At 33.7% G+C, this 27330-nt stretch overlaps 1 long non-coding RNA gene and 2 pseudogenes across 2 annotated transcripts; 1 reads left to right on the top strand and 2 right to left on the bottom strand.

The window, feature by feature from the left end:
• Positions 1-7844: 7844 nt before the first annotated feature.
• Positions 7845-13520, bottom strand: LOC110008530 (uncharacterized). The gene is made up of 6 exons (XR_002283494.2): positions 13277-13520; positions 9541-9619; positions 9232-9389; positions 8941-9012; positions 8743-8824; positions 7845-8244 (listed from the first exon to the last, which is right to left on the bottom strand). It is a non-coding gene; the product is annotated as an uncharacterized LOC110008530 (long non-coding RNA).
• A 357-nt stretch (positions 13521-13877) lies between these two features.
• Positions 13878-15603, top strand: LOC18423939 (T-complex protein 1 subunit eta pseudogene; annotated as a pseudogene).
• Positions 15604-17324: 1721 nt separating this feature from the next.
• On the bottom strand, positions 17325-22183 carry LOC18423911 (putative transcription elongation factor SPT5 homolog 1; annotated as a pseudogene). The gene is made up of 12 exons (XR_016047209.1): positions 21591-22183; positions 19900-20129; positions 19643-19798; positions 19403-19564; positions 19241-19324; positions 19020-19090; positions 18430-18787; positions 18183-18338; positions 17972-18067; positions 17818-17866; positions 17554-17706; positions 17325-17474 (listed from the first exon to the last, which is right to left on the bottom strand). The product of XR_016047209.1 is annotated as a putative transcription elongation factor SPT5 homolog 1 (transcript).
• Positions 22184-27330: the final 5147 nt, after the last annotated feature.

Genomic DNA, 27330 nt, shown 5'->3' with positions numbered 1-27330 from the left:
GAGCGATGTGCACCAACATCAAGCTTGCTTGATGATTAGAAATAGTGAAATGCGCCAACATCAAGCTTGCTTGATGATCAGAAATAGTGAAATTGAATATCTGAGGCTCTCTTAAGTGTGAGAGAGGATAATGTTGTGGGAAGCGACAAAACATTTGACAGTCTAGAGAACCTCATAAAAGAACGACCAAAACATATCTCATGGTCTCTCCCAATATCCTATGTGGTATCCATTATCCTATGTGGTATATCTAAAATTATATTGGGAAGTTCTTTAGCTGGCTAACCTCCACAAAACTGCACATAGGCTAAGGACTTAATCGGCCGAACTTTGCTCTAAGCCGCCTAACTTGCAAAAATTCCCATTAATGCTTTCTCAAATAAACTTATTCATTATTGTCTACGGAAATATATGAAGAACTGTGTTGTTAAACGCTTCATTTAGACCCATACATAGCAATAAAGGGCTAGAAGCATGAAAGAATCTCGCCACGAAGGAAAAGCATAAAAGAATCATTGCATGTATAGTAACATTACTTACATTGTGGTACATGTAATATATGTTTCATATATTGTACACATTCAAATATAAAAGGGAAAAAAGAGAAAAAAAACCAATGAATTTTACACTGAGAACATGAAAGAAGCATGTGATTGCACACATTATAATTAATATTTCGAATATTTTGTCCCTGGCATTAATAATCATTAATTTTAATTTTTTGCCCCTTCCACTTATGATTCTCTGCCTTTCCTCGCTCAAAACCCATCAAGCAACCGTGAACGCCGAATCTCACTCCATTCTCTGCAATGGCAGCCATGATGCAACCCCAGATCATACTTTTGAAGGAGCGAACAGACACTTCACAGGGGAAGCCACAACTGATCAGTAATATCAATGCTTGCACAAACTCTATCTCTCTCTCTCTAAAACTCTATCTCTCTTACACACATAAGAAGGTGTGCTCGTGTTTGAGCTCAAGCAAAACCCCTGGGCTGGTAAACTCACGAGAAATGGAGAAGGAGAGATGGAGTTTTAGAGAGAGAGATGGAGTTTAAATAGGGTGTTATTTTAGTATTTGCTTGGGTCAAAATTTTATGGTCCAGGGGATTGTAAGATAGAAAAGATAGAGACCTTTTACTTACAAGTAATATATTTAATTTTTGGACCTCATGTGATATGAAAGTTAAAAATAGAGGATAAGAAGTGATATGAAAGTTAAAAATAGAGAATAAAAAGTTATTTTCTCTTAAAAATAACTTTCTAATATAATAGCGATTGAACACTTTAATTGTTACACGCCACTCATTTGTCGACCCTCTTATTTGGAGATTGCCGCAACATGTTGCAGATGGCTACTAGAAACAATAAAAGCAAACTTGTTCAACATTAGTTCTTGATTATGGGTAAGTTGTAAGGGTTTTCTTGTTTAATCAAGAACTAAGGCAAAATAGTGTGTTCTTTTCTTCTTTTTTTACCCAATTATGGCGATTTTCAGATAGGCCGTTTTCATAAGCATGGAATCTGACATTGAAAATAATGAAAACACTTGTTGGTTCAGAGAGAGCATATTGTGCATATGCTCCTTTGGGGTTAATATTGTGGGACCCCACCTTTTGGCTCTAGAACCTGACAACCATTCTCAAAGAGAAAAAAATATTAAATAGGACTCTTTATGTGGCTAAAAAAATTGACACCTCAAGATTGAAAAAGAACCATCCAATTTCTAGAGAGTAAGATCTCGGATTTAAAAACTTGAAATCCAAATTAATAAATATGAACATGCGTTCAGGGTGACACAATTACTGTATCACCCAAGTATCGACACGTAGTCAAACCCATGGACATACCTGTCCATGTTTCATAAGAATGAAACTATTTATGAAAGGAGAGAGACATATTTAATTGCCTTAGGAGATTTGTCATCCTAAACTCCCATTTTATAGGGTTTTTATCAACATGTACCCTACTCTAAAGCTCTCTCCACAGGAGATATTACTTTTGTCATGCGTCGCTACCCTTAGCTATATATGCAGAAGATGTATCATAATTGCATTGCCCATAAATAAAGGGAAAATGTCATTAAAGGGATAAGAGCGCTTTACAACATCATTAAGAAGGTCTAAATATCTTAATTAATATTAGAATGTTTACTTTTAAATTTTTTTCATTTCACCCTAATAACTCTTTAAAATATGTATTAAAAATACCCGAATTACCTTTAAATGGTTGAGAACCCTGAACAAATTGGAGCATTTTAGTTAGTTTTACTTGCCTCGTACAAGCATATTGTCATTTAATTGTTATCTCAAATTGTAAGTTTTTGAGAGAGAATCTTAAATTTGTTGAGAGAGAAACTATATAAAGTTTTAGAGAGAGAAATTACTTAAAAAAATTAGTGAGAGAAACTTTCTTGAAATTTTAGTTTCAAGTTTTAGAGATATAAAGTATTTGAAAATTTTAGAGAGCGAAACTATGTCCAATTTTAGAGAGAAACTACTTAAAAAATTTTATAGAAAAAAACTATCTCAGAGTTTTTAGACAAAGAAAAAACTACAAATTTTAAGTTGTAGAGATGTAAAGTATCTTAAAACTATAGTGAAAGAAACTAGGTCAATATTTAGAGAGAAACTACTGGAAATTTTTAAGACTACAAACTATCTCAAAATATTTGGAGAGTTTAATTATCAACTATCTGAAATTTCAAACTTTTAGAGAGTGAAATTGTCTCAAATTTTTTCGCGAGAGAAACTATATAAAATTTTCTATTTCAATATTTTAGATAAAGAAACTATCTCAAAATTTCATATTTGATGTGTTCTCTCTCTGTATGCATGTTTACGATTGTGTTTATCAAACATGGGAATAAACTTGCTTAAGTAATCTTACAGCTCAAAAAAAAAAAAACAAGCTTAAATAATCTTTTCATATAAAATGTTTGCGAATAATGATCTTATGAGACCCTCCCACACCTATGTGTGTAGTACCCCGAAGGACTAACTTTTTTAGAGATATGTGCCAAATTTAATGGTGATCATTTGGGATCCTACACATATGAATGTGGGAGGATCTCATAGGATCCTTACTCATTGTTTGTATATGTAAATATTTTACATATAAATATTTTCCTGTAAAACTTTCACGCATACCAAACGATTCCCAATATCAAACCAGGTTATATAAAAATATGATCCAAACGTGACATTTGAATAACATGGGTACCATTCAAAGCCATATAGCAAACAACCCCTAATAACAAACCGGGTTTTACGAAAAGATGATCCAAAATGAGATTTGTACAACCTAGGTACCATTCAAAATCATCCCAATACGTCCTAAACCATGTTTAACATAATCAACGTTTGACATATAAACCTGGGTTTGTTAACTCATGTAGCCAAAGCCCTAACCACTTTATACAAAACACCTAATGGTATACATATAATCACCCTGCAGCATTCATGTTATCAATGAATGGTGGAGGCAAGCCACATTATTTTGCCGGAATTTATATTTCAAGAGTAAGCATAGTAGAAAGAGAGTGGCTCATCTTCAATCCATTACTGGAGATGGCTCAACCTTTGTTTGTGTGTGCTTGCAAGTCATAACCGAGTATCCTGGAATTTATGTTACAAGAGTAAGCATAGTATACAGAGAGTGGCTCATCTTCACTCCATTAATGGAGATGACTCAACCTTTGTTTGTGTGTCTAGTTGTGCTTGCAAGTAATAACCGAGGATCCTGGAATTTATATATCAAGAGTAAGCCTAGTAGACAGAGAGTGGCTCATCTTCACTCCATTAATGGAGATGGCTCAACCTTTGTTTGTGTGCCTAGTGGTGCTTGCAAGGCATAATCGAGTATTGGATATTTCCTGGAACATAAATGGTAAGGACCGTGGCAAGAAAACACATTTGGATAAACGGTGTGGTTTGTATACGGCTGAGGCCCTAAACCATCAAAGGCACAACTACAAATAGTATCAAAAGATATCATTTAAGCGTCAAAAATCTTTGAAATGGCTAGAAATTTATTTTTATCTTTAATTTAAAAATTTAAAGCTTAAAAAAGAGTGTAGATCATGTACATCTATGAACATTTGAAAATCTTGAAAATTAACAGTTAATATAATGCATTACAAAATGCACTATTTTCAAGACTTAATGCTTTTTTTTAATTCCTTGTTGTTTCTTTTCTTTTCTTGCATCAATGTATTGAGATGATAGGCTTTGGGGTTTCAGTATCGAAATAACATCATCAAGTGAATTTTTGAGGTGTCCCTCAGTTTCATTGTTAGGGCAACCTCATATAGATAAAACATGAATCTCTCCCTCTCGCCTAAAATCTAGGTTGGCTTGAAAACCAGACAACTGCTCATCTTTGCGAGAAAGATTAGGAAACCCTTTGAAAGCTCCTTGCCCCTTAGCTTTTCTTAGTTTCATCCATTAATTGATTCAAACTGTATTACTGTCCTACTTATATGATTTGTAATTGTTTATAAACTAATGGTATATCATTGAAATAAAATTCCGATTTATATATTGATATGAAGGGAATACACAATGTCTCAGCTGAGAGAGAACATAAATGCCAGGTTACATAGATCCACTTTAAACTGTGGCATGCTTCATGATTCAAGGCATATCTGACTCAGCGACCTAGCGATCCGAGAATGATGCTTACATGAGATTGAATGCTGAATCCATGAATTGTACACAATAGAATCAATCGGATCACAAACCTGAGATTTAATAGGAAAGAAGCAATTATCCCAATCATGTAAACAAAAGCATAACATATTGTGAACTAGACGGGGGGAACCTTGGTGCAAAAGCGAGCTTGGCCCACTTTCCTTATTCTTAAATGAAAGTTTATCATTTGTTCATAATTAGTGTGTTTTACTGGCTTAATGTGCAAGGTCTAGGACGATACTGAAATTTAAATCCAAATGCATTAAGTTTATCTTCTTACCATTAAAGGCCTTATGAGTGTGTATTGAAAGACTTTTATTATAGTGAAATATAAACTCAGTGGGAGTGCGATCCCTCGATGATCATACTAAGCGAATGATGTTTGTCTATACCAGAATGTTCTTATCAATCTAGGCTAGTCGGTTAGAAAACCCAAGGTACCTGAGCATAAAGAATTAACCAAGGAGGGTTTTGGGTTAGCCCTTGATGAGGTCGGAGCTTATGCCTAGATGAGTGAGCCGAGAGACTATGTGACCCTTGTGTGTGATTGTAGGCCTACTGAGACGGGGGCCAAAATCTCATCCATGTTCCATCACACAGCATACATATCGATAGATCATTCAAGAAAGCCAGATATCCACCTTTGGGTGAAGCGTATGCATGTACGAGAGATACCTCTATGCACCATAGAGCTGTAGTCGCATCAGATCATAGTGACATTGGCTCATCTCTAGGGGAGGACCTATAATCCACAGACTGGGATTGCGACCCCCTTGACTCACTTTGGTTATCCGCTAATGAGCTCCTGCTTGGACTGTGGGTCATGAGAAACACTTTGGTGACTCGCTAATGAGCTCCTGTTTGGACTGTGGGTCATGGAAAACATTTTTTCAGTTCGATAAAGCTAGAGTGGTCTGTAGTCCACAATTGAAGGTGGAATGCCCCATAATTACAGATTGAATTCCTAAAACCATATGGATCATTTTCCCATCATATTAATTTAATTGTGTTCATTTTATTATTAAATTATTTTAGATTTATTATTTGAATTTTTATAAGTCATTTGATATTTTATTTATTATTTTTAGACTTATAAAAATGAAGTTATTAATTTACAAAGTTATAATGTTTTAAAATTCATTTTGTTCAAGTTTAAAATATTTATAAAAAATATAGTGCACATGGGCCCACCATGTGGGTATTAGGTGGGGCCCCACGTGCCTCATATGGGTGGCACGCCCCACCCTTGGATGCCTCTTCCTGATTACTTTGAGTACAAGTTTATGGAATTTGGTAACTCTATCTTGTAGTATATGGTCAAATATTGATTAAAAATTTTTGACTATATCTTATCTTGATTATTGAAGGAATATCTTGACCTGATATTTTTGAAATATTCTTATGGAAAATATGAGATGGAATATGCAATTTTATGGTATGCACTATATCTATGATAGATTTAATTTATTTAAATATATTGATGGGAAAATGGTTTAAGAAAATGATGATAATGATCCATGCACCTTTTATAATGTTGATGGCCCATCTATGGAATGGATGGCTCAACATTCTCCTGCACATACCGCGCTCTCCCGCTTTTCCTCTCCCGCACTGGCTCAATACACTGCGCATTTGACCATCCACAGCTTTGGATCTTTCACTGAGGGCAAAAGAGCTTATTGCTGTGTAGTCTCCTCTTCGACATTTGTTTTCTTTCCTGCACATTTGACCATCCACAGCTTTGGATCCTTCACAGAGCTCAAAAGAGCTTGTTGTACAAGCTGTGTAAGTGATTTGATGGGCCATATTTTTCTTTAATTAACCTTTCAAGATCTTCCAAATCTTGTTCTTCTTCTCGTGGAAAAGGTCCACGATGCACCCGTCTTGCAACTCATTTCCCACATCCAGAAAATCTTTCACATGAACATGAAATAGAGGTATATAATTATGCAAAATATTTCTATTTGTTGAGAAATACTAAAATAGGGCTATGCATAATTGCTTCAAATAACTAAACTCTAGTATTTTTAGGAATCAAACTGTAATTCGATGATTATTCTCTATGAAGTACATCACAGCACTGATATGAATGCTTTGAGATTGATAATATCAGAGCAGCAATATATACACCATGACCGTTCAGACTCAAGAGCAAACGTTCTTCATCATCTCAATTATAGAAATTTATTTTCCTACTCATATCAAACCATAAAAAATCAAAATAGAAGCCGCAACTCTCTCACATTATCAAAGCACTAGGAGTGGAACATCATTCTCTTGCCATTAAAGCAGAGGTTCAAAGATCAGGGAGCAAAGTAGATTCACATTCGGTACTTGTGGCTACGCTTAAACGTGACAGTCAGAGTTGAGCCTATAGGTTTGACATTTCTACATAGCAGGGTGATTTGATTAAATCTGTCTGAAGCTCATAAAATTCAAACAACAGGATAGCCACTCCCAGATAAAATCAAGAACAACATGTATGATCATTTTCCCCACAAAAGACTGTACAATCTACCCACATTCTCCATGATCTTATTGAAGAAAAGAATATAAATATTTTCAAAACAAATGTACATTCTAGGAAAATTTACTAGCTTTGTTCATTACCAGTTGAGAGGACTTATGATCCAAAGAGAGTTAGCTTATCCCAGAAAATAAATGAGTCAAATTTTTTTATTGAGTAGAATCCTTTAAAGAAAGTAAGCCTCAATAGTCTCATCGAAAATGATTACAAGTTACAAGAGCTAGGTACATTAGAGCATATGGCCATTAAAACATTAAATTAACACTCATGCCTACAACAAAGAGCATTACATAACATAAACATAAATTAAAGAAATTTACATTAAGTAAATTAGTGTTAATTTAAATTAAATAAATTGAAAAAATTAACTAAACTAAAGAGAAGGAATTGTGAGAAGAAGAAAATAAGGGAATGAAATATAAAACATGATATTTTCCTTCTTTTTATTTTTTTATTTTTATTTATTTTTTATTTTATATTTTTTATGTTTATTTTTTCTTGTTTTGTTCTTTCCTCTATATGATTTTTTTTTTTTCTTTATTCTTTTCAAAACTTTCAATGATATGAACCACAATCTAGAAGATTTTTTATGGCATTAACCATTGTGAGTGCTTAGAAACCCCATAATCAAAACCACTTAATAGAAGAAACAACAGCATATTCACATCTTGAAATAAAAATTCCACTCCCCATAATTTTGCAGTAATTAGACTGAAGAAAGAAAATTAGAAACATCAGAAAATTAGAAAGAGAGAGAAAAAAGAATCAATAGAGAGAGAAAGAACTAAAATCGAGCTTATGGGCATCTCCTTTGTCTTCCTCTTCGTCATCATCATCACTTGCAATAGCTGCGATATCGTCCAACAACTCAGAACCAGGTCAACTTGCGTTTTCTCAAGCGGTAATCATCTTCAACCACATCATCTATCAATTTTGATCTCTTCTGCTTCTTCTTCATCGTCCACCATCATACTCCTCCTCGTCTTTTTCTTAATGTCTGGCCACGGCTATAAATCCGAAATTTCACTGCAAAAGAATTAGGTTTAGGAACAAAGAGATGGGCTTTGCTGATTAAGTAGAAAAAAGAAGGGAGAGTACAAATAACTTCTAAATGCATTAATATCGCCTCTTGATCATACGAGTTCGAAATATCGCCTCTCTAATGGATACGACTCTCTGAAATTTAAATACAAATACAGCAAGTTTATCTTCTTATCTTTGTTGACAGAGAAAATGAGAAAAAAAGATTAACATGACAACAACCTCATTAATTACCTACAAGTATACTTATTGCTCAATAGCACATGACCCTACACTAGAACATTTAGCAGACTGAGATACTAGGTATACAGAACATCGATCTTGCAACTTGTCTAAGTTTTAGAAAGTTTGCTGAGGAAAATTTTCGAAGTTCAAGCCTGTCTTTTTTTTCTGGAAACTTCCATTATAACAGTTTTCTTTTACACAAAATGGGAAAGAGAAGGGTTGCATAACTTTAAAAGCCTAAAGGACCTCACATTATACCTTTATGGGCTCATTGGTGCACAAGGATTCCATGCATGGTCACACATGGGAGTTTGCATTCCATCATGGATTGGAGCGGCCCCTGTACAGAAGAAGTCATCAATTAAATTTACATCAATCTTTAAAACCAAAATGTTGATGTAATAGGGAATTATTTCATGAACGTTAAAAATTAAGACCACCACAATAAATGCATACCTCCTGCATCTCTCATCGGAGTCATGTGGAGCATTGGGTTTCGTGTCCCAAACTATACTGTTGAGATGAATCCTGATAGGCACATAAAAGTTCATCTCATAGGCACATAAAAACCAATGTTCAAAAACAGTGTAAACTTCTTAGCCAAACAATAATAGGAAAGGCAATAACCATTTTAACCATTTCAGCAATTTGATTCTTATTAACTGCATATTAGAACATACCCTTTTGTAAAAAATAAAAGAAAACCCACACAAAAGGCAATCCCAATAATAACACAAAAGTACTTACTGGTAAGAACCTTCAACTGTTAGTCCAGTTCAACTCGAACAGTTCAACCATCAACATCTACTACACGACCACGGTAGCCCTTGAAGGGACCCACACGAATCTTGACAGTATTCCCAAACCCAACCAAAGCATCTCTTCCCCTATACCCCTTCCCCCAACTGCAATATTATAAATTCGAAAAGTCAGTGTAAAATACAGAATTGTTTCCCTCATTTCATTATGATTATCTTTAACCACCTCGAGAGACTTTAGAGCCCATAATAAGTACCGTAGAAAATTCCTCTAAATATGGTAAGTAGAAGAACATACAATATTGTTGAGAGTCACTTCTAGGCAGCGGACTTGGATATCTCAGCCTATCAAATCCTGAAGGCAGTGAATCTGTACCCTGAAGAAGAGATTCATCAAGAAATAAATTATAAGCATGCTATGAATCAAAAACAAAAGGGGTAACTCTGAGACCAGATGGAACACACATATGTACCACATTGTTGAACCCCTAATATTACGGGTGGTTTTTGTTTGAATGTGTATAACGTTGTAATACGTGCACCGTGAGGTAGTTCTTCCAAGATAAATTTTATAAAAATGGCCATATTCTAAAGGAAAAGGTTTATATAAAGATGCAAATCTTAAGTTGGAGACAAATTGCATCCCTCAAAAATCTATCAAAAAAATGTTATTTTGATGGTGAAAAGCTATCTAACTGATCAAATCAATATCGAGATGTATAGATGTGAAAAGAAAAAGATCTTCAAGTGCCAAAAGTAGTACAGCTTGCAATAAATTAGTTATACCGTCTATTCTCAAGATTTTCATGTGTTTGTATATCTACTTGATCTATACCAGTTTTTAGTTTCAAATTTCATAATCAAACCGTGAAGTAGTTTTTGAGGTCATCATTGAAATTTTCAAAAACCAAAATTACATCTTTCCATGAGCTTTGAAAGATGTAGCTTAATTGAATCGTTAAGGTTGACACCTTATACAAACCGCACCCTATTCTAATCTGGTTGAGAAGATGTGTAGTAAGTGATCTTTCAAAGGAAGAATTTAGGGAACTTAGTATAAATGAAATCCTTCATCTTAAAATAGAGGAAATATGCCAACTTGGTAAAGCTTTATGACAAATATTATTCAAATGCCTCGTTAGAAAAAAAAAGCCATTTCTTCCTCTTTGAAAAACTTAATTATTATTTTGGAAATTATATGCTTGACAACATAAAGAGTATATAATTAAATATAGTAAAAGACAAAAAGAGAGTATTCGAAATTATCTCAACAGGATGTTTTACACCCAACATCGAGTCACTACCATCAGATGGTACAGGATCAATCATCAATCTTCTATCTCAAACCAAAAAAGCAAGTTTAGCCCAAACCTCTAATGGAACTATGAACTCCTTTATCACAAATTTCAAATCCATATGGGAATCCCCTTAACAACTTAGTTTCAGATAGAGATACTTCTAATTTCTTCCACAACCCTATAGTCTAAAACCCCAATGAGAGATGAGAGATCATGAAAGAGTTGAGAGAACCACCATGAGAGAGATATCGAAGAAAAGAGAGTGGGCATGTCCCTTTGGGTCTCTTGAGGGAGAAAGAGAAAATTTTTTTCGAAAGAGATATTTTAAGTGAGGCATGCCCCTTTGTGCGATTTGAGAGAGATAGAGATAGAAATTAGGTGTAAAAGATAAGGTGTCGAGATTTGGATAGGGATCCATCTCTTTTTATAGTGCTTAAATGGGTTTCTTAGGGTTTTCTTGACTTGCCTCTTCTTGCAAGATTGAATATGAACCATTGATCTTGGGTGACTTGTGGGGTAAGAGATTTGAGTCCTCCATTCCATAGATGGGCCATCAACATCATGAAAGGAGCTAGAACATTTATCCCCCATTCTTAAATCACTTTCTCAAATGAAATAAAATAATTCCATTCGTGCTTACCAAAATTATGCATAAGTCTTAAATCCTTTAAAAGCTTCCTCAAAAAAAAATCTTTCCAAAACCCTTCAAAGCTTTCTTTTCAAGCCAAAGCTTGAACTAACACAAGGAAAGTTTCATTAGGGTGGGGCATGCCACCCTAGGTGGGTACTTCATAGGCCCTTACACACATGCAATGGTGGGCCCATTAACGTATTAAAATAAATTATGATTTTTAAAAATTCATAAAATTCAATGTGAATATTTAAATCAATTTAAAATCAATATATATGTTTTTATAAATTAAAATTTGATAAATAAAATATCCAGAGATCTAGAAAAATTTAAATAATAATTCTAAAAGTCATATATCATTCAAAAAAATATAATTAAATTTATTAAATGGGAAAAAGATCTATATAATCTAGGACTTAAATAATTAAATGCTAGGACACTCCACTTTCAACTGTGGACTACGATCTATACTTGCTTTATCAAACCGACCCACTGTTTCCTATGATCCATAGTCCAAAGTTTGGTAGATAAACCAAAGGATCATTATGCTAGTTTGTGGATTTCAGGTTCTCCCCTAGAGGCGTACCAAGGTCACTTAGAAATGATGCGATCACAACTCTTATGATCCATAGTGGTGGTATCTCTCGCACATGCATAAGCTTCACCTTAAAAGGTGGTTCGCTTTTTCAAAATGACTATCATATATGCATGTCGTGTAATGGTTCGCAGATGAGGCTTTGATCATCGTCTTTAAAGGCCACCAACACACAAAAGGGTCACACGGTCTCTCAGCTCACTTATTCGGATATACTCCGACCTCATCAAGGAATGACTTATTAGAACCCTTATCGGAGAGTTTTCTATGCCTAGATAATATAGGTTGTTTCTAACCGACTTTCCTAGCTAGCCAGGCTCAGTCTGGTATCAACAAATATCATTTACTTAATATGGCACTCACATGACCACACCCCTACTAAGTTCATGATCCATCATTTCAAAACGTTTATTACAAGCACTCATAAAGCCTTTAATCGCCACACTCACCCAATACCCAAGCCATCTAATTTGACATCTAATGAGTGGGAATAGTTGTGGCCCCCTCATACAAAAGGTCTCTTTGTAAATAAATAGAAAATATATCACAGTTTAGGAATAAGAACAAAACTTCAATTTTAATAAGAAGCTCAAGGAATATAACTTCCAACAACTTAATAACAAGCTAAACAAATCTATACGTCTGATCACATATTTTACATCCCATAAGTTATTATTGAAAGAGGAGTAATGCTAAGTGTGGTATTTACTCATTTCATAAACCTTATTGTCGTATTTTAATTTTAGTTTAAAATTATGGTCATCAGTAAAATTAAAAAAAAATTAATTGCATTAAAAAAAAGGAAAAAATCATATTTAAATCACTTTACAAAATTATTGAAGTGGTCAAATGATCTCATTTACATGTGTACTTATTTAAGTTTCATGCTAAGTCCAGAATGAATTTCGTGTTCAAGGTTCGAAACTATTATGTCATTTTGGTAATTTAGCCCCCGTTCCATGGCTTAATCCAAGTTATAATATTTAGTAAAAGTTTTATGAAAAACTTTATTTAAAACCCTTCTAACAAACTTATGCATTGCAAATCCCTTTTTGTTATCCCAGCCAACTTTCTTATTATTGTGGGACCTTGATATTTTGCATGTGAGTTTATTGCCTCATATAATTATTCCATATTGCTATTTACTCTTTTTTCTTATAAATTTTAATCTTATTAAAATCATATAAAACAAATCTTTCCATAGTTATGGGAACTTAATATTTCTTATTTTTGTATTTGAAGATACGTTAAATTTCTATTGAGTAAATCTAAAATATATTTAATTTTAGGATTGAGAATATAACTTCAACCACTCAACAAAAAGCTAAACAAATATACCTTCAAGAAAGAGAAATTAGGAACAAGATAAACAAATCCATTTATCTAATATAATATATTTAATTTTTTATAAACTTTATTATAACATTTAGTTATAAAATTAGTAAAGAATGTATATTACATTTACATATTTTTAATACAATCTTATTAGAAAAATTAACCATTGATTTACCGGATGGATAATGCGGAACATCTAATCCGATGTTACTTCTATATTCGGAAATGAACATGTCTCGTGGTCTCCCCCAATATCCTATGTGGTATATCTAAAATTATATTGGGAAGTTCTTAGCTGGCCAACCTCCACCAAATTGAGCAAGGGCCAAGGACCTAATCCGCTGCACGTTGCCTTAAGCCGCCTAACTTACAAAAATTCCCAGTGATGCTTTCTCAAATAAACTTATTCATTATTGTATACGGAAATATATGAAGAACTGTGTTGTTAAAGGCTTCATTTAGACCCATACATAGCAATAAAGGGCCAGAAGCATGAAAGAATCTTGCCACGAAGGAAAAGCATGAAAGAATCGTCGCATGTATACTAACATGACTTACATTATGGTACATGTAATATATGTTTCATATATGGTACACATTCAAATAAGGGGAAAAAGAAGAAAAAAAACCAATGATCTTTACACTGAGAACACAAAAGAAGTATGTGATTGCACACATTATAATTAATATTGGGAATATTTTGTCCCTTGCATTAATAATGATTAATTTTAATTTTTTGACCCCTTCCACTTATGATTCTCTCCCTTTCGTCGCTCAAAACCCATCAAGCAAGAGTGAACGCCGAATCTCACTATGTTCTCTGCAATGGCGGCCATGATGCAACCCCAGATCATACTTTTGAAGGAGGGAACAGACACTTCCCATGGGAAGCCACAACTGATCAATAATATCAATGCTTGCACAGCTGTTGTTGATTCAGTGAGAACAACCCTAGGTCCTCCAGAAATGGACAAGCTTATCCCCGATGATAAGGGGAACACCACCATTTCGAATGATGGAGCCACCATTATGAAGCTTCTCGATATTGTTCATCCGTCTGCTAAGACCCTTGTTGCCATTGTTAATTCTCAAGATTCAGACGTCGGTGATGAGACTACTATTGTAGTCCTTCTTGCAGGAGAATTTTTAAAAGAGGCAAAGCCTTTTATTGAGGATGGGGTGCATCCTTGGAATCTAATACACAGTTATCATACTGCATCCTATTTGGCAATGAACAAAATTAAGGAACTAGCAGTAAGCATAGAGGGCCGAAGTTTTGAAGAGAAGAAAGATCTGTTGCAAAAGTGTGCTGCAACAACCCTCTCTTCAACACTCATAGGTGGTGAAAAGGAATTTTTTGCTTCAATGGTTGTGGATGCTGAAATGGCCATAGGACAGGATGATAGGTTGAACTTAATTGGTGTGAAAAAGTTCCTGATGGAAACATGAAAGATTCTTTTCTTGTAAAGGGACTTGCATTTAAAGAGACATTCTCGTATGCTGGCTTTGAACAACAACCGAAAGCGTTTTCAAATCCTAAAATTCTATTATTAAAGAGTTAGAGGTGAAATCAGAGAAAGAAAATGCAGAAATCAGGCTCAGTGTCAATCTATTGTTGATGCTGAGTGGAATATCATTTTTGACAAGTTGGATAAATGTGTCAAATCTGGGGCAAAGATAGTTCTCTCACGTCTGGCTATTGGTGATCTGGCAACACAGTACTTTGCCGATCACGATATCTTTTGTGCTCGTCGTGTAACAGAGGAGGATTTGCAGCGGGTCGCTGCCGCAACTGGTGGGACTGTGCAAACCACTGTCAATAACATCATTGATGAAGTACTTGGATGCTATGAGCTTTTTGAAGAAAAGCAAGTAGGAAATGAGAGGTTCAACATTTTTAGTGGATGTCCCACCAGTGGCCAGACAGCAACCATTGTTCTACGTGGTGGTGCAGATCAGTTCATCAAGGAGGCAAAACGAAGCCTTCATGATGCCATTATGATTGTGAGAAGAGCACTGAGGAACTCGACTGTTGTTGCTGGTGGTGGTGCTATTGATATGGAGATAAGTAGATACCTGAGACAGCATGCGAGAACTATAGCAGGGAAATCTCAATTGTTTATTAACTCATATGCCAAAGCACTTGAGATTATCCCACGCCAACCATGTGATAAGGCTGGTTTTGATGCAACTGATGTTCTGAACAAGCTCAGACAGAAACATCCACTACCATCTGGGGAAGGTGCCCATTATGGTGTGGACATAAACACCGGTGGCATCACTGATACATTTGCTAACTTTGTATGGAAACCTGCAGTTGTGAAAATCAGTGCCATAAATGCTGCAACAGAAGCAGCTTGCCTTGTTCTTAGTGTGGATGAGACTGTCAAAAACCCAAAGTCAGAGAGTGCTCAAGGTGAGGCTGCTGCAAGTGCTATGGGCAGTGAACGCGGTGGTGGGCCTGCCCTCCTTTGCCCTAGGAGGGGCATGCGCCGCCGGTAAATTTCAACGTTTAAGTTTTTGTATAGTAACTTTAACCAAATTTGCTGGTGCTTTATTTCCTATATCATCTGGATTTTTTATTGTGAAACAATTTTGTAGTTTTCCTAAGAAACCATGTTGGGTCTTTTTGGATCTGTCCTTTGTTTTTGCATCTGGCACATTGAGTTTACTAGGCAGACCAATGCCTTGAATTTTTTTGCCAAGGGATTGTCTTGTATGAAAATTTTCTTTGTTTTTTTTTTTTTTAAAAAAAAAACTATTTACAAGATTTCATATTTAGAATTGAAAAATACTACATTTGATAACCTGTTTGGAAGTTCTATGGTGTTTTGGACTTGTGCTTGAATGAACCTAGAATTCTAGATACCTGGAAATATGGAATTTAGCCTATTTCAACCCTTCATTGAAGTTACCATTGACTCGTGGTCAATGTTTGTTAATTGAATGAGATTTTAAAATCAAAGCTCAACCACCATATGTCTAATAAAGTAGATGGTCAAGATTAGTAAAACAAAAATAATGATGTGTTTACAAGCACCTCCAAATGGAGACGGTTGGGAGCATGTATGAGTATTTCAGTTTTATTTTATTTTTATATATTAGAATGAGGTTTGAGCTCAAATTTTTGGTAACCATACTTTTCAACTTCATGCGCATGTTTAAAATGTAAAATAAATATTAAAAATAGAATGATTGAAATACAACTTTGAGAGGTATTTTCGTTATTTTAATTTAGCTGACCTAGTTTGTATATTTTATACCTATGCTTGAGTTGCACACAGACTCCAAATTTCATCTTGATTTGATATTACAAAAATAAAAAAGGATAAATACAAGCCAATATTCTTGAAATGACAAAATAGTCCATAGTATAGTGCAACTAAAAGTTATAATTATTAGTGTCTGATCTTGATTGGTAAATTGAGAGCATGTTTAAGTGTTATATATATATATATATATATATATATATATATATATATATATATATATATATATATATATATATATATATATATATATATATATATATATATATATATATACAGCAACGCCTATAGGCGAAAATAACAGTGATTTCACCGATGCTCATCACCGTCGAAAGTTAGGGAACAACCTCTGTCTCCCCAACAACCTCTCTTTCATTCCTAATCTCACTTTCTCATCTCTCTCTCCTAGAGGAGCATGCCCCACTACTCTCTCTCCTAATCTCTCTTTCTCATCTCTCTCTCCTAGAGGAGCATGCCCCACTACTCTTTCTCCTCTTTTGACCTAAGAAGAAACTAAAAGTTGGAAAAATTGGAAGGAGCCTAAGTTAATTTTGGGGGTTAAGGTTTAGAAGAGATTTTATGGGTGGTTACCTAGTTTGGCCGAAATCAGCTATCCCGGTTCAAGATTGAAGCTAGACTGCTGATCCAGTGCCATTGGATGTGGTGACTCGGTGTGGGGTGTAATAAGCCCGGTAGAGGTAATCTCCGACATCTTCTCTTTTACTTACTTTGCTCTTTTATTTTATATTCTCAAGCATAATATTAAGTTATAAAAATTGGCATCAAGTGGTTGAGTTTTATTTTTATTGTTGTCCTGTTTTATTTTGAAATATTTATTTATTGTAAAAGACCATATGTATGTAATCTTTGTGCCAAAATAAAATGGGGTGATTATAATCAATAAAAAAAAAAAAAAATTGTATTCCCTTGAAAACGATTACATAGGTCTTTCTTTCATACACTTCTCTCACTACTTCGACAAGATCCAGCTATGGCAACACAGGATTGAGCTTCCACCCAGATAAACCCAAAATTTTCAAGGTGATGGCGATCATGTATGAACAGAATCCCTTTATAAATATGTTCCACAGGGCCTTGCTTCTCCTACAGAATAGTAACATACAATTATTTACTAAGAAAAGAGTTTGGCTTCATCTTAACTGTTCAGATATTAGAATATTACTTTAGAGGGTCCCTCATGAATCCTAACAACATCCTTCAAAGATACTGTGCTACCATAGCGATCTTGGGTACTACGCTTCCGCTCTATCTTCTTTCTAATCTCCCTTGACTTAACCCAAACAACCTCTGCTCTCTCTGGAACTCCTTTGAGAACCTGAGAAAGAAGTTCAAATGCTCATTTTGAATTTAAAACGCAACTGTTCCACCAAACATTTAAAACAATTTAAAATGTAAGTGAAAAAAATTTAGGGCCACACATGCTCACCTGAAATGCATCACTCTCTACACGTATGATGACACCACAGCTGGAGTTACTGCAACACATTTGGCTCCACCATGTTAAAAAGAAAAACGCAATAAAAGTCTGTTCATGTCAAAAAATATCTTCGTATTTATTAACAAAAAGAATATCAACTTACTCCAATTTCACTAGACTATGTAACACAATCTCCAATTTTTGTAATACCGAAAGTTATTTAAGAACTTTCCACCACATTATCAGCAAAAACTCGAATCTGAATACACCAATCGCAAATAAAATGAGTCAATGAGTCTTACAAACTAAAAGAAATTCACTCTTGCCACCCATTATGACCAGCGACATGTATACAAAATTGCGAAGTTACTTACATCTTCCTTGGTGGTGTCCGATGAGATGATGAGAACATGTCCCTCCACCTTGACAACCATACCGGTAGCTCCTTCCTGAGCATCTGAGACTACCTTCACATGATCTCCAGGTTTAAAGTATTTGCAGAGTTCTTTCTCATTAACAGCCAGGGTTTCCTGAAAGGCATGTAGCAGGATTTATGATATAATACTCAGATGAACAACTTATTATGAACTTTTAGAAACATAAAAATCAGAGAATAACTACTTTGAAGCATGGGATCTTCGATCTTATGTAGACACTCTCTTCCTCAACCTTCTCAACCCATCCCATCAGATTCTTGAGATCACCACGGACGACGATTACCGAATCTCCTTTCATACAATGGGCCGCTGTTCTATTTGCAAACACGGTTGACAAACTGGCCATATCGCCATCTGAATCTTTTCCAGGCTTCCGGAACTTTTCTAGTTCATAAAAACTGGGTTGTATGTTCTGAGAACTAATAGACTTCATTGACATAGTTTTATAAAGATAGCCATCTTTAAACATCATCCCATCAATAGTTTCAAAGTATTCCCCCGTAATTGAATCCCGCCTTCGCTCAACAGGGATATGCATATACCTGAAATTATAAAATTAATAATAAGGTACAACCGATCCCAGTTGAACTCAAACATGTAAAGTAACAATGGGCTGTGATATCTTCAAAAAGTCATGGTTGATTGAGGTCATCACCATCCATTTTTTTAATGAGAGGTGAGGACCAAATGAATGATAGTTTTCCATAGCCACTTGCAAAATAGTAGTATACTTTTCCGTCATTAAATGCACAAAGGGAGTATATCATATTTTACTTCATCTCACAGGTGTTGATAAACCCTGGTTGAGGAACAAAGTTCTTCTTCTTCCCGACCTCGTTGCCCTCCTGACACAATCAATAAATGGTCCATCATAAGGTGTATCTATCAAGAAGAGTCAAACAGTAAGATGCTTACCATGTCGTGTACATTACAAACCAAAGTGCAATGCAAAAAGGAAGTGATATATGAAGATGGGAAAACAAATAGAAGATTACCAATTTGTTAACCAAAGCTTGGAGGTCGATCCTTGGGATAAGCTTTATTGTAACTCTTTGCCTCACATTATCAACATCTAAAACCTGCAGGGGTTGGCATTCATAAATTTCCATAAAAGCAGTAAGAATAACCCAAGAGAGGAAAATGAAAGACAAGTATACCTTTGCCAGATCGCCTTTATAAGTTCCAAGCTTCACACGCACCCATGTATCCTTCGAAAGCTCAACAGATTTACTCTTAACTGACAGAACATCTGTCATTTCTTTGATTGGAACAAGCATCGGTTTGGTATTTGAATAGATGTGTCGCATTCCTTTACAAGCCTGGACCCGGTATTGGTATAAACAAAAACCAGAAAATGAAGTTCGTAGACACAAATAAAAGTTATAGATGGGAAATACCTCCTTGACATGAGCTTCCTTGTCTGCTTCAATGTATATATAATTCGTCAAATAATCCAATGTAATAACCGACTTTATCTGTTGTTTTATTCCTTGAGATTGCACATCCATACATTTCTCCATCAAGCAGAAAGCCACCTCTCTTTCATGGCCAATCTAATAAAAACATAAAACATCAAAATTAAGAGTATATAACAAAAACAATTAAAGGAAATGTCCTCCTACTTTGTTTTCTCTCCCTCACTGGCTCGACATACCGCGCATTTGACCATCCACAGCTTTGGATCTTTCACTGAGGGCAAAAGAGCTTGTTGCACAACCTATGTAGTCTCCTCCTCGTGTTTTAAATGATCTGATCGACCATATTTTTTTTTAATTAACCTTTCAAAGTCTTCCACATCTTGTTCTTCCTCTCGTGGATGGAAAGGCCGACGATGCACTCGCCATTCGTCCTCGTCTTGCAACTCCTTTCCCATATCAATAAAATCTGTCACATGAACATGAAATAAAGGTATACAATTATGCAAAATATTTCTATTTGTTGAGAACTACTAAAATAGGGCTATGCGTAATTGCTTCAAATAATGAAATTCTAGTAGTTTTCGCAGTCAAACAATAATTCGATGATTATTCTCTATGAAGTACATCACAACACTGACATGAATGCTTGGAGATTGATAATATCAGAGCAGCAATATATACACCATGACTGTTCAGACTCAAGAGGAAACGCCCTTCACAATCTCAATTATCAAAATTTATCATATCAAACCATAGAAAATCAAAATAGAAGCCGCATCTTTCTCACATTATCAAAGCACCAAGAGTGGAACATCATTCTCCTGCCATTAAAGCAGAGGTTCAAAGATCAGGGAGCAAAGTAGATTCAAATTAGGTACTTATGGCTATACTTAAACATGCCAGTCAGAGTTGAGCCTATAGGTTTGACATTCCTGCATAGCGGGGTGATTTGACTAGATCTGTCTGAAGCTCATAAAATTCAAACAACACGATAGCCACTCCCAGATAAAATCAAGAACAACAAGTGTGGTCATTTTCCCAACATAAGACCGGACAATCTACGCACATTCTCCACGATCTTACTGAAGAAATTAATATAAATATTTTCTTAACAAATGTATATTCTAGGAAAATTTACTAGCTTTGTTCAGTACCAGTTGGGAGGACTTATGATCCAAAGAGAGTCAACTTATCCCAGAAAATAAATGAGTCAAAATATTTTATTGAGTATAATCCTTTAAAGAAAGTAAGCCTCAACAGTCGCATCGAAAATGATTAAAGTTACAAGAGCTTGGTACATTAGAGCATATGGCCATTAAAACATTAAATAAACACTCGTGCCTACAACAAATAGCATTACAACAAATAGCATTACTTAACATAAACATAAATTAAATGTAAATTAAAGAAATTTGAATTAGTAAATTAAAGTCAACGTAAATTAAATAAATTGAAAAAAATAACTAAAGAGAGGGAATTGTGAGAAAAAGAAAATAAGGGAATGAAATATAAAACATAATATTTTCCTTTTCTTTTCTTTTTTTTTCTTTTTTTTTTTTTTTGTTCTTTCTAAAACTTTCAATAATATGAACCACAATGTAGAAGATTTTTTACGGCATGAACCATTGGGAGGGCTTTTTCTCTATATGAATTTTTTTTTTTTCTTTTTTTTTCTTTTTCCTTTCCAAAACTTTCAATAATATGAACCACAACCATAATGTAAAAGATTTTTTAAGTCATGAACCATTGTGAGGGCTTAGAAATCCCATAATCAAAACCATCTACTAGAAGAAACAACAGCACACTCACATCTTAAAATAAAAATTCCATTTCCCACAAATTTGCTGTAGTTAAACGGAAGAAAGAAAATTAGGAAGAGAGAGAAAAAAGAATCAATCGGCAGAGAAAGAACTAAAATCGAGCCTACCGGTATCTCCGTCATCTTCCTCTTCGTCGTTAACATCACTTGCAATCATCTCCAACCACATCATCTTTCAATTCTGATCTCTTCTGTTTCTTCTTTATCCTTCCACCATCAAATCCTCTTTGTCTTTTTCATAAAATCTTTTTTCATAAAATCTGGTCATGGCTATAAATCCGAAGTTTCACTGTGGACGAATTAGGTTTAGGAACAAAGAGATGGAAAGGGGAGAGTACAAATAACTTCTAAATGCATTAATGGTGTACTTCTAAATGCATTAATATCGCCTGATACGAGTTTGAAATATCGCCTCTCTAATGAATACGACTCTCTAGTGGAAAAGAAACCATTAAGAACGTAAGGATCTACCTGTTACATAATGAAGATAGTACATGAAAGACATGAATGGAAAACCCAATATTCAGATTTCGTCTACTTACCTCAAAGACAGCCTTTGAAGAATGCAGATTCTCCTGTGCCCTCTCTCTAACGATTGCTTTGGTCACTCTCTAACTAAAGGAAAATGAATCTGTAGTGTATAAGGGCCTTTTTATGTATTTATTAACTTTACATGAACTCGTATAAATCAAGAACCACCCATACGGTTTCTTTATCCCAAGCGTATTTGGGTGATTTGTTGGTTCTATTTATCCTTTTAAATGTTGATAAATTAGGATATGTATGAAAATCATAATGTAATAAAGATTTTAAAAGAAATCTAACCCATAAATAATCAAGAAAATCTTCGCGCCAAACGATCCATCTAACTTTGAATTTGGACTTCACGGAACCATGACCAACAACATCCTACTGCATCTCCATTTCTAATATTCTTCCTTTTAAAAATAAGACTTAGATCAATCATAATAAATAATTTTTGTTTTAAAAAATCTGGAATTTTATTATAGCTGATTTTTAGAAGCATAAAAATTCATTCAAAATGCAAAGCTATTCAAGTAATAAAAAATGAAGAAACTATACTCTCATGATTCATATATTTTGTTAAAAAAAAAAAAAGTCATCACAAAAAGAAATTGTTATGAGAAGATTGAAAATTTGTTTTTTGTAGTAAAATGGGCACAGTTTTTGGGAAGCATTTAAAAAATATTTGTAAACAAATTGGATGATTAAATATTTTTGAAACACAAAATATTGTTGAAAAATAACTTCTAACTTTTATATTATAATTATATATAAAATAGGTTAGTTAGTCACAAATGAAATAAATAAAAAAAATCACAAAAAAAAAAAAAAAAAAAAAAAAAAAAAATGTTCTTATGAAGATTATAATAAAGAAAATAAAGTTTTAAAATATCAGAACAGGGAAAAAAAAAGGATAAAATATTTTTAAGTTGGAAAATAAAGTACAAAAATGTTGGAAATGAAAAACAAAATGAACATATTTTTCAAAATTAAGCATTGAGTAATTTAAAAATAAAAACGTAAAAATCTGTCATAGAATATTTATAAAGGGCCAACCTTAAAATTCAAAATAAGGCACAACTTCTAATTTTATCATAATATGTAATTTTAGTGCAAAAACATTCTCAGGATGGTCTGAGAATCTATTTTCATCTCCAATTATAAAATCTTAAACTTCAAAAATAGTTGATATCAGGTAGATCTGTTCATAAATGAAAATAAATATTGAAAATAGACAGTCCAGATAATGTGTTGCAATATGCAATATTTTACAGATCAAATTCTTTACATGTTTCATACTCATACATCTTGATGCCGATATGATCAATCAAAAGGTTTTCTAACATCAAAAACCCTTTCTTCGATGGATTTTTTATGTGTGCTTTAGTTCTCTAATTTACGGTTGCAATCTTATTTAAGTTTTTTCGATTTGTGAATATATAAACTCTTTTTCATTAATAAATGTAAAAATTTTATACAAGGGTGAGACCCTAAACAATCACATTATGGCACACCTCCAAAATTCACTACAGGAGGTTGTTTGGATGCTAAAAAACCCTCAATTCGGTCGTGTCGACCTCAATATGTATGGAGGTGAGAAAAAAAAGAAAGAAAGAAGATATTTCAAGTCTTGAAAATAGTGCATCATATAATATGGGTCCTAAAAACATGGCCCTAAACTATAGTGTATCATCCCAATCCACCACATTTTTTGTCCTAACAAAATGACCCTAAACTATATAGAATTGTGGGCCCTTACTGTGTCTTATGGTCGCCCCAAAGAATTGATTTTGAAAATCTAGACCAGGGAAATTTGTTTATGTAAAAAAATTAACCATTGAAGAAATTATAGGGACCAACAACAATTCAGATAAAAAAAAAAAGAGGAAAAAAAGAGGTAAATGAAGATGGCACAAGAAAGAAATAAATGGAAAAAACCGATATTCAAATTTCAACTACTAATCCATGGGTTTTCTTTGGGTTTTCTAATATTAACATACGTACCTCAAAGAGAGCCTTTGAGGAATGCAGATTCTAAAATCAAAGCTCAACCACTATATGCCTAATAAAGTAGATGGTCAAGATTAGTAGAACAAAAATAATGATGTGTGTCCAAGCACCTCCAAATGGAGACGGTTGGGCGCATGTATGAGTATTTCAATTTTAGTTTATTTTTATGTATTAGAATGAGGTTTGAGTTTAAATTCAAAAATAAACAGTGATTTCGCCTATGTTCATCATCGTCTAAAATTCTTTGTACGGTCATAGTTCTCCGGTAGTGTTTCAATTTTCATTTCTTTTCTATGAATTAGAATGATCTAAAATTTGGAACGTATGTTCTTCAAAAATAAAAGAATCTAGTAAAAATATAAAAAAATAATTCGTAAAATATAAATTGATCAAAATACCCCCATAAATTTACGGGGGTATATTGGTCAATTTATATTTTACAAAATATCGTTTTCATATTTTTATCAGGTGAGCCTCACTAAGATATACGCACGCTCTAAATTTCAGATCATTCTTATTTATAGAAAAAAATAAAAAACGAAACACTATCGGATAATCATGACCGTGCAATGAACTTTGGACGGTGATGAGCATAGGCTAAATCACTGTTCATTTTCGCCTATATACATTGGGAAGACTTTGTCATATATATATATATATATATATATAAGATAAAATTTGGGCATCTATTCTTCAAGCTTTCACACGCTCTAAAATACATAAAAATATTTTTAAAATAAAATGACTAAAATATCCTTAAAACTTTGAGGGATATATTCATCAGTCTTTTTTTGTAAAAATTATTTTTTATATTTTGTATAGATTCTCCCCCATGTCATTTAAATATGACTTGAAAGAAAAGTTGAAGTAAAACTTAATGGACGTTGTTCGTATAGAGCCGAGGCTGTAAACAATCAAAGTAAAGCGCACCTTCAAATAGTGTCGAGTAATGTGGTTTCAATGTTGAAAATCATTGTCATTGCTTTAAATATTTTCATCTTTAATGATAAAATTTAAAGCTTAAAAAATAGCGTAGATCTATAAAAACTTGAAAGTTTTGAAAATTGACTATCCAAAAATCCGTTACAAGATGCACTATTTCCAAAACTTGAAATCTATTTTTTTTTTTCATGCCCATGCATCGTGATGTTGAGAAGATCAATTTGAGAATATTTGGGTATCAAAATAACTTCTTTTAGTAAAATTTTGAGATGAGCTCTAATTTAATTATTCATAGCCTCGGCTCTATATAAACTTTTTCCAAACATAATTGAATGACCTACCAGTACGAAAGGGAGAGGGCCAAGCTCTTGAACTTTGCCTGTCTATGGGTGGGGGCGTGGGAGTAGGGTTGGAAGCGTCAGCCTCTCGGGGCGTAGGCATCCAACTTGCCCTCCTCTTGTCGTACTTCTCGGTTAGGAAACTAGGAACTACTATAATAATCCTAACTTTTGTTGCCAGGAGCTGAAAGTTGGGTTATCAAACATGCCCTTTCACTTTTCCTTTTCTCATGCTATGATCGCCAAAACATTAGCCACAAAAATTTAAAATGATCTCTTCCTACTACATTGTTAAATTGTAACTATTCTACATTTATTAAGTTAAAATCATATTACGTTTTTAAATTGTATTCATTCTACATTTATTAGCTCACAATCAAGGATAGAGCCCTTAAAATTTATCTAGATGAGAGATCTAACAGATCAAGATTAAAAGGGTAGTTGCCATATTGAGAGATGAAGTCTAGGGCACACAGATACAGTCTAGAATTGGGCTCTATATATTCTAAATGATTAAGCCGGGTAAGACATTTTAACATTGATTAAAGGGGTTGAAACCCCTTATAAAGTCATTAAAGGTGTCAAATGATCCCAATTAAAATTTAACGATTGCCTTTTTTTTATTTTATTTTTTACATTTCACTTAGGCACCTCTCATAAAAATTTTAAAATTTCCAAGTTGCCTTGTTTAGGATTGAAGGAAAAAATTAGGGGCATTTCAATAATTTGACCCTTAAAAGGCCCCAATAGAATAATCAAAATAACCTTGCTTATTTAAGGTTACAAATAAGGAATACATTGTTCAAGATTTATAATGAAGAACAACTAGGGTGTTTTTGTATATATGCAAAACATTTGGGTGCCAAATAACAAAAAATACCCTCAATTATTTCTTGTAATAAATAGAGTTTTCTTTATTTTTACTTGAACAAGCAAAAGTATATTTGCCATTCAGTTGGGGCCTTTTGGAAATCAAATTACTATAATGTCCTTACTTTTTGAGAATCAAATTACTAAAATGTCTTTAATTCTTTCTCTTTGTCTATCCTAAACAAAGGCAATTTGAAAATTTTTAATTTTTTAGAGGATATCTAAGTGAAATGAAAAAAAAAAAAAGAAGTAACCTCCAAAAATTAATTTGAGATCACATGACCCGTTTAATAATTTAACGAGGGTTTCAACCCCTTGAATGATAATTTTCCCTAATATAAATTGTTTTATAAAGAGACAAAAGGAAGAAGGTACACTTTGTGTGTGTGCATGGTGTGTTGTCTCTCTCTCTCTCTTTATTAGATATTAACTATGGGTTTATCTCACTTCATGCTCATCGATGGGTGGTTTGCTCATTCTAGATATTTTCAAGTAATAGATATATGAAAGATCTATGGAAGGAAGAAGGTGTATCAATCTTCCTATCTCCTATGGGTCTCTCTTGCTTTGAAATGCTATTAGTCACCCTCAATTTAAAAAGTAATAATAAAAACAAAGAGAAAGAAGAAGAGAAAAGGAAGTGCCATTCCTTCCCAACTTCTTATCATCATATAATAGATTTTCCGAGTTTCAATCTCAATTTCTCTTTCTTTCCCCAAAATATTGTTCGCTGGCACTCTCTCTCTCTTCTTTACTACCCTGTCACGACCATAGTTTGCAAATTGTCGTATTAAACGAGAAAAAATTGGAGTTTTTTTTTTAAAACCGTTTTAATCTGCATGTTATTCAAAAGAGTATAAAAAATTCGCTTTTTTTTCATGAAGAAGTTTAAAACGCGATTTTTTTATATTTACAATAAATCGTTCCAAAAAAACTTTACTATTAATAACATTTGTTTTTTTTATTTTTGGAAGTTTATTTACATGTTTCCTGTTTTATAAAAGTTCATTTTTTATACCTTTAAAAAAAGTTCATTTACCTTTTTCTTGCTTTTATTTCTTTTTTTTTTCATTTTTTTTTTAAAAAAATTCCTAAAACGGGCTCATTGCATAAGGTTGCTGATGTATTGTAGAAAATTTATTATAGAAAATCACTGAATGCTC

The sequence above is a fragment of the Amborella trichopoda genome, chromosome 13 (genome assembly GCF_054954075.1).
Source record: "Amborella trichopoda isolate Santa Cruz 75 chromosome 13, AtrichopodaSantaCruz75HAP2 v2.0, whole genome shotgun sequence".
NCBI lineage: Eukaryota > Viridiplantae > Streptophyta > Magnoliopsida > Amborellales > Amborellaceae > Amborella > Amborella trichopoda.
The sequence above is the reverse complement of the archived record's forward strand: the minus strand, read 5'-3'. Positions and strand labels throughout refer to the sequence as shown.